The sequence below is a fragment of the Mytilus edulis genome, chromosome 3 (genome assembly GCF_963676685.1).
Source record: "Mytilus edulis chromosome 3, xbMytEdul2.2, whole genome shotgun sequence".
NCBI classification, from domain to species: domain Eukaryota; kingdom Metazoa; phylum Mollusca; class Bivalvia; order Mytilida; family Mytilidae; genus Mytilus; species Mytilus edulis.
This window is the reverse complement of record NC_092346.1, coordinates 42,397,769-42,404,305: the sequence shown is the minus strand read 5'-3', so window position 1 is coordinate 42,404,305 and position 6,537 is coordinate 42,397,769.

The following is a 6,537-nucleotide window of genomic DNA, read 5'->3' as shown; positions in this document are numbered from 1 at the left end:
GCAGATTTTATAAGTTTTATATAGAAATTGCGTTGTGGCCACTTGTGTCCGCCTGTATCCCCTCATTTCTAGAAGTTTTATATAGTAATTGCGTTGTGTCCACTTGTGTCCGCCTGTAGCCCCCCATATTAAGAAGTTTTATATTGAAATAGCACTGTGTCCAGCTGTGTCCACCTGTAGCCAGCAGATTTTATAAGTTTTATATAGAAATTGCGTTGTGTCCAGTTGTGTCCGCCTGTAGCCCCATATTCAGAAGTTTTATATAGAAATAATATTGTGTCCAGCTGTGTCCACCTGTAGCCAGCAGATTTTATAAGTTTTATAAAGAAATTGCGTTGTGTCCACTTGTGTCCGCCTGTATCCCCTCATTTCTAGAGTTTTATATAGAAATAGCACTGTGTCCAGCTGTGTCCATCTGTAGCCAGCAGATTTTATAAGTTTTATATAGAAATTGCGTTGTGTCCACTTGTGTCCGCCTGTGGCCCCCCATATTCAGAAGTTTTATATTGAAATAGCACTGTGTCCAGCTGTGTCCACCTGTAGCCAGCAGATTTTATAAGTTTTATATAGAAATTGCGTTGTGGCCACTTGTGTCCGCCTGTATCCCCTCATTTCTAGAAGTTTTATTATATAGTAATAGCACTGTGTCCAGCTGTGTCCACCTGTAGCCAGCAGATTTTATAAGTTTTATATAGAAATAACGTTGTGTCCAGTTGTGTCCGCCTGTAGCCCCCATATTCAGAAGTTTTATATAGAAATAATATTGTGTCCAGCTGTGTCCACCTGTAGCCAGCAGATTTTATAAGTTTTATAAAGAAATTGCGTTGTGTCCACTTGTGTCCGCCTGTATCCCCTCATTTCTAGAAGTTTTATATAGTAATATCACTGTGTCCAGCTGTGTCCACCTGTAGACAGCAGATTTTATAAGTTTTTATAAAGAAATTGCGTTGTGGCCACTTGTGTCCGCCTGTATCCCCTCATTTCTAGAAGTTTTATTATATAGTAATAGCACTGTGTCCAGCTGTGTCCACCTGTAGCCAGCAGATTTTATAAGTTTTATATAGAAATAACGTTGTGTCCAGTTGTGTCCGCCTGTAGCCCCCATATTCAGAAGTTTTATATAGAAATAATATTGTGTCCAGCTGTGTCCACCTGTAGCCAGCAGATTTTATAAGTTTTATAAAGAAATTGCGTTGTGTCCACTTGTGTCCGTCTGTATCCCCTCATTTCTAGAAGTTTAATATAGAAATAGCACTGTGTCCAGCTGTGTCCACCTGTAGCCAGCAGATTTTATAAGTTTTATAAAGAAATTGCGTTGTGTCCACTTGTGTCCGCCTGTAGCCCCTCATTTCTAGAAGTTTTATATAGAAATAGCACTGTGTCCAGCTGTGTCCACCTGTAGCCAGCAGATTTTATAAGTTTTATATAGAAATTGCGTTGTGTCCACTTGTGTCCGCCTGTAGCCCCCCATATTCAGAAGTTTCATATTGAAATAGCACTGTGTCCAGCTGTGTCCACCTGTAGCCAGCAGATTTTATAAGTTTTATATAGAAATTGCGTTGTGGCCACTTGTGTCCGCCTGTATCCCCTCATTTCTAGAAGTTTTATATAGTAATAGCACTGTGTCCAGCTGTGTCCACCTGTAGCCAGCAGATTTTATAAGTTTTATATAGAAATAACGTTGTGTCCAGTTGTGTCCGCCTGTAGCCCCCATATTCAGAAGTTTTATATAGAAATAATATTGTGTCCAGCTGTGTCCACCTGTAGCCAGCAGATTTTATAAGTTTTATAAAGAAATTGCGTTGTGTCCACTTGTGTCCGCCTGTATCCCCTCATTTCTAGAAGTTTAATATAGAAATAGCACTGTGTCCAGCTGTGTCCACCTGTAGCCCCATATTCAGAAGTTTTATATAGAAATAATATTGTGTCCAGCTGTGTCCACCTGTAGCCAGCAGATTTTATAAGTTTTATAAAGAAATTGCGTTGTGTCCACTTGTGTCCGCCTGTATCCCCTCATTTCTAGAGTTTTATATAGAAATAGCACTGTGTCCAGCTGTGTCCATCTGTAGCCAGCAGATTTTATAAGTTTTATATAGAAATTGCGTTGTGTCCACTTGTGTCCGCCTGTGGCCCCCCATATTCAGAAGTTTTATATTGAAATAGCACTGTGTCCAGCTGTGTCCACCTGCAGCCAGCAGATTTTATAAGTTTTATATAGAAATTGCGTTGTGTCCACTTGTGTCCGCCTGTATCCCCTCATTTCTAGAAGTTTTATATAGTAATAGCACTGTGTCCAGCTGTGTCCACCTGTAGCCAGCAGATTTTATAAGTTTTATATAGAAATAACGTTGTGTCCAGTTGTGTCCGCCTGTAGCCCCCATATTCAGAAGTTTTATATAGAAATAATATTGTGTCCAGCTGTGTCCACCTGTAGCCAGCAGATTTTATAAGTTTTATAAAGAAATTGCGTTGTGTCCACTTGTGTCCGCCTGTATCCCCTCATTTCTAGAAGTTTAATATAGAAATAGCACTGTGTCCAGCTGTGTCCACCTGTAGCCCCATATTCAGAAGTTTTATATAGAAATAATATTGTGTCCAGCTGTGTCCACCTGTAGCCAGCAGATTTTATAAGTTTTATAAAGAAATTGCGTTGTGTCCACTTGTGTCCGCCTGTATCCCCTCATTTCTAGAGTTTTATATAGAAATAGCACTGTGTCCAGCTGTGTCCATCTGTAGCCAGCAGATTTTATAAGTTTTATATAGAAATTGCGTTGTGTCCACTTGTGTCCGCCTGTAGCCCCTCATTTCTAGAAGTTTTATATAGAAATAGCACTGTGTCCAGCTGTGTCCACCTGCAGCCAGCAGATTTTATAAGTTTTATATAGAAATTGCGTTGTGTCCACTTGTGTCCGCCTGTATCCCCTCATTTCTAGAAGTTTTATATAGTAATAGCACTGTGTCCAGCTGTGTCCACCTGTAGCCAGCATATTTTATAAGTTTTATATAGAAATTGCGTTGTGTCCAGTTGTGTCCGCCTGTAGCCCCATATTCAGAAGTTTTATATAGAAATAATATTGTGTCCAGCTGTGTCCACCTGTAGCCAGCAGATTTTATAAGTTTTATAAAGAAATTGCGTTGTGTCCACTTGTGTCCGCCTGTATCCCCTCATTTCTAGAGTTTTATATAGAAATAGCACTGTGTCCAGCTGTGTCCATCTGTAGCCAGCAGATTTTATAAGTTTTATATAGAAATTGCGTTGTGTCCACTTGTGTCCGCCTGTGGCCCCCCATATTCAGAAGTTTTATATTGAAATAGCACTGTGTCCAGCTGTGTCCACCTGTAGCCAGCAGATTTTATAAGTTTTATATAGAAATTGCGTTGTGGCCACTTGTGTCCGCCTGTATCCCCTCATTTCTAGAAGTTTTATATAGTAATAGCACTGTGTCCAGCTGTGTCCACCTGTAGCCAGCAGATTTTATAAGTTTTATATAGAAATAACGTTGTGTCCAGTTGTGTCCGCCTGTAGCCCCCATATTCAGAAGTTTTATATAGAAATAATATTGTGTCCAGCTGTGTCCACCTGTAGCCAGCAGATTTTATAAGTTTTATAAAGAAATTGCGTTGTGTCCACTTGTGTCCGCCTGTATCCCCTCATTTCTAGAAGTTTAATATAGAAATAGCACTGTGTCCAGCTGTGTCCACCTGTAGCCAGCAGATTTTATAAGTTTTATAAAGAAATTGCGTTGTGTCCACTTGTGTCCGCCTGTAGCCCCTCATTTCTAGAAGTTTTATATAGAAATAGCACTGTGTCCAGCTGTGTCCACCTGTAGCCAGCAGATTTTATAAGTTTTATATAGAAATTGCGTTGTGTCCACTTGTGTCCGCCTGTATCCCCTCATTTCTAGAAGTTTTATATAGTAATATCACTGTGTCCAGCTGTGTCCACCTGTAGACAGCAGATTTTATAAGTTTTTATAAAGAAATTGCGTTGTGGCCACTTGTGTCCGCCTGTATCCCCTCATTTCTAGAAGTTTTATTATATAGTAATAGCACTGTGTCCAGCTGTGTCCACCTGTAGCCAGCAGATTTTATAAGTTTTATATAGAAATAACGTTGTGTCCAGTTGTGTCCGCCTGTAGCCCCCATATTCAGAAGTTTTATATAGAAATAATATTGTGTCCAGCTGTGTCCACCTGTAGCCAGCAGATTTTATAAGTTTTATAAAGAAATTGCGTTGTGTCCACTTGTGTCCGTCTGTATCCCCTCATTTCTAGAAGTTTAATATAGAAATAGCACTGTGTCCAGCTGTGTCCACCTGTAGCCAGCAGATTTTATAAGTTTTATAAAGAAATTGCGTTGTGTCCACTTGTGTCCGCCTGTAGCCCCTCATTTCTAGAAGTTTTATATAGAAATAGCACTGTGTCCAGCTGTGTCCACCTGTAGCCAGCAGATTTTATAAGTTTTATATAGAAATTGCGTTGTGTCCACTTGTGTCCGCCTGTAGCCCCCCATATTCAGAAGTTTCATATTGAAATAGCACTGTGTCCAGCTGTGTCCACCTGTAGCCAGCAGATTTTATAAGTTTTATATAGAAATTGCGTTGTGGCCACTTGTGTCCGCCTGTATCCCCTCATTTCTAGAAGTTTTATATAGTAATAGCACTGTGTCCAGCTGTGTCCACCTGTAGCCAGCAGATTTTATAAGTTTTATATAGAAATAACGTTGTGTCCAGTTGTGTCCGCCTGTAGCCCCCATATTCAGAAGTTTTATATAGAAATAATATTGTGTCCAGCTGTGTCCACCTGTAGCCAGCAGATTTTATAAGTTTTATAAAGAAATTGCGTTGTGTCCACTTGTGTCCGCCTGTATCCCCTCATTTCTAGAAGTTTAATATAGAAATAGCACTGTGTCCAGCTGTGTCCACCTGTAGCCAGCAGATTTTATAAGTTTTATAAAGAAATTGCGTTGTGTCCACTTGTGTCCGCCTGTAGCCCCTCATTTCTAGAAGTTTTATATAGAAATAGCACTGTGTCCAGCTGTGTCCACCTGTAGCCAGCAGATTTTATAAGTTTTATATAGAAATTGCGTTGTGTCCACTTGTGTCCGCCTGTATCCCCTCATTTCTAGAAGTTTTATATAGTAATAGCACTGTGTCCAGCTGTGTCCACCTGTAGCCAGCAGATTTTATAAGTTTTATATAGAAATTGCGTTGTGTCCACTTGTGTCCGCCTGTATCCCCTCATTTCTAGAAGTTTTATATAGAAATAGCACTGTGTCCAGCTGTGTCCACCTGTAGCCAGCAGATTTTATAAGTTTTATATAGAAATTGCGTTGTGTCCACTTGTGTCCGCCTGTAGCCCCCCATATTCAGAAGTTTTATATTGAAATAGCACTGTGTCCAGCTGTGTCCAACTGTAGCCAGCAGATTTTATAAGTTTTATATAGAAATTGCGTTGTGGCCACTTGTGTCCGCCTGTATCCCCTCATTTCTAGAAGTTTTATATAGTAATAGCACTGTGTCCAGCTGTGTCCACCTGTAGCCAGCAGATTTTATAAGTTTTATATAGAAATAACGTTGTGTTCAGTTGTGTCCGCCTGTAGCCTCCATATTCAGAAGTTTTATATAGAAATAACATTGTGTCCAGCTGTGTCCACCTGTAGCCAGCAGATTTTATAAGTTTTATAAAGAAATTGCGTTGTGTCCACTTGTGTCCGCCTGTATCCCCTCATTTCTAGAAGTTTTATATAGAAATAGCACTGTGTCCAGCTGTGTCCACCTGTGGCCAGCAGATTTTATAAGTTTTATGAAGAAATTGCGTTGTGTCCACTTGTGTCCGCCTATAGCCCCTCATTTCTAGAAGTTTTATATAGAAATAGCACTGTGTCCAGCTGTGTCCACCTGCAGCCAGCAGATTTTATAAGTTTTATATAGAAATTGCGTTGTGTCCACTTGTGTCCGCCTGTATCCCCTCATTTCTAGAAGTTTTATATAGTAATAGCACTGTGTCCAGCTGTGTCCACCTGTAGCCAGCATATTTTATAAGTTTTATATAGAAATTGCGTTGTGTCCAGTTGTGTCCGCCTGTAGCCCCATATTCAGAAGTTTTATATAGAAATAATATTGTGTCCAGCTGTGTCCACCTGTAGCCAGCAGATTTTATAAGTTTTATAAAGAAATTGCGTTGTGTCCACTTGTGTCCGCCTGTATCCCCTCATTTCTAGAGTTTTATATAGAAATAGCACTGTGTCCAGCTGTGTCCATCTGTAGCCAGCAGATTTTATAAGTTTTATATAGAAATTGCGTTGTGTCCACTTGTGTCCGCCTGTGGCCCCCCATATTCAGAAGTTTTATATTGAAATAGCACTGTGTCCAGCTGTGTCCACCTGTAGCCAGCAGATTTTATAAGTTTTATATAGAAATTGCGTTGTGGCCACTTGTGTCCGCCTGTATCCCCTCATTTCTAGAAGTTTTATATAGTAATAGCACTGTGTCCAGCTGTGTCCACCTGTAGCCAGCAGATTTTATAAGTTTTATAT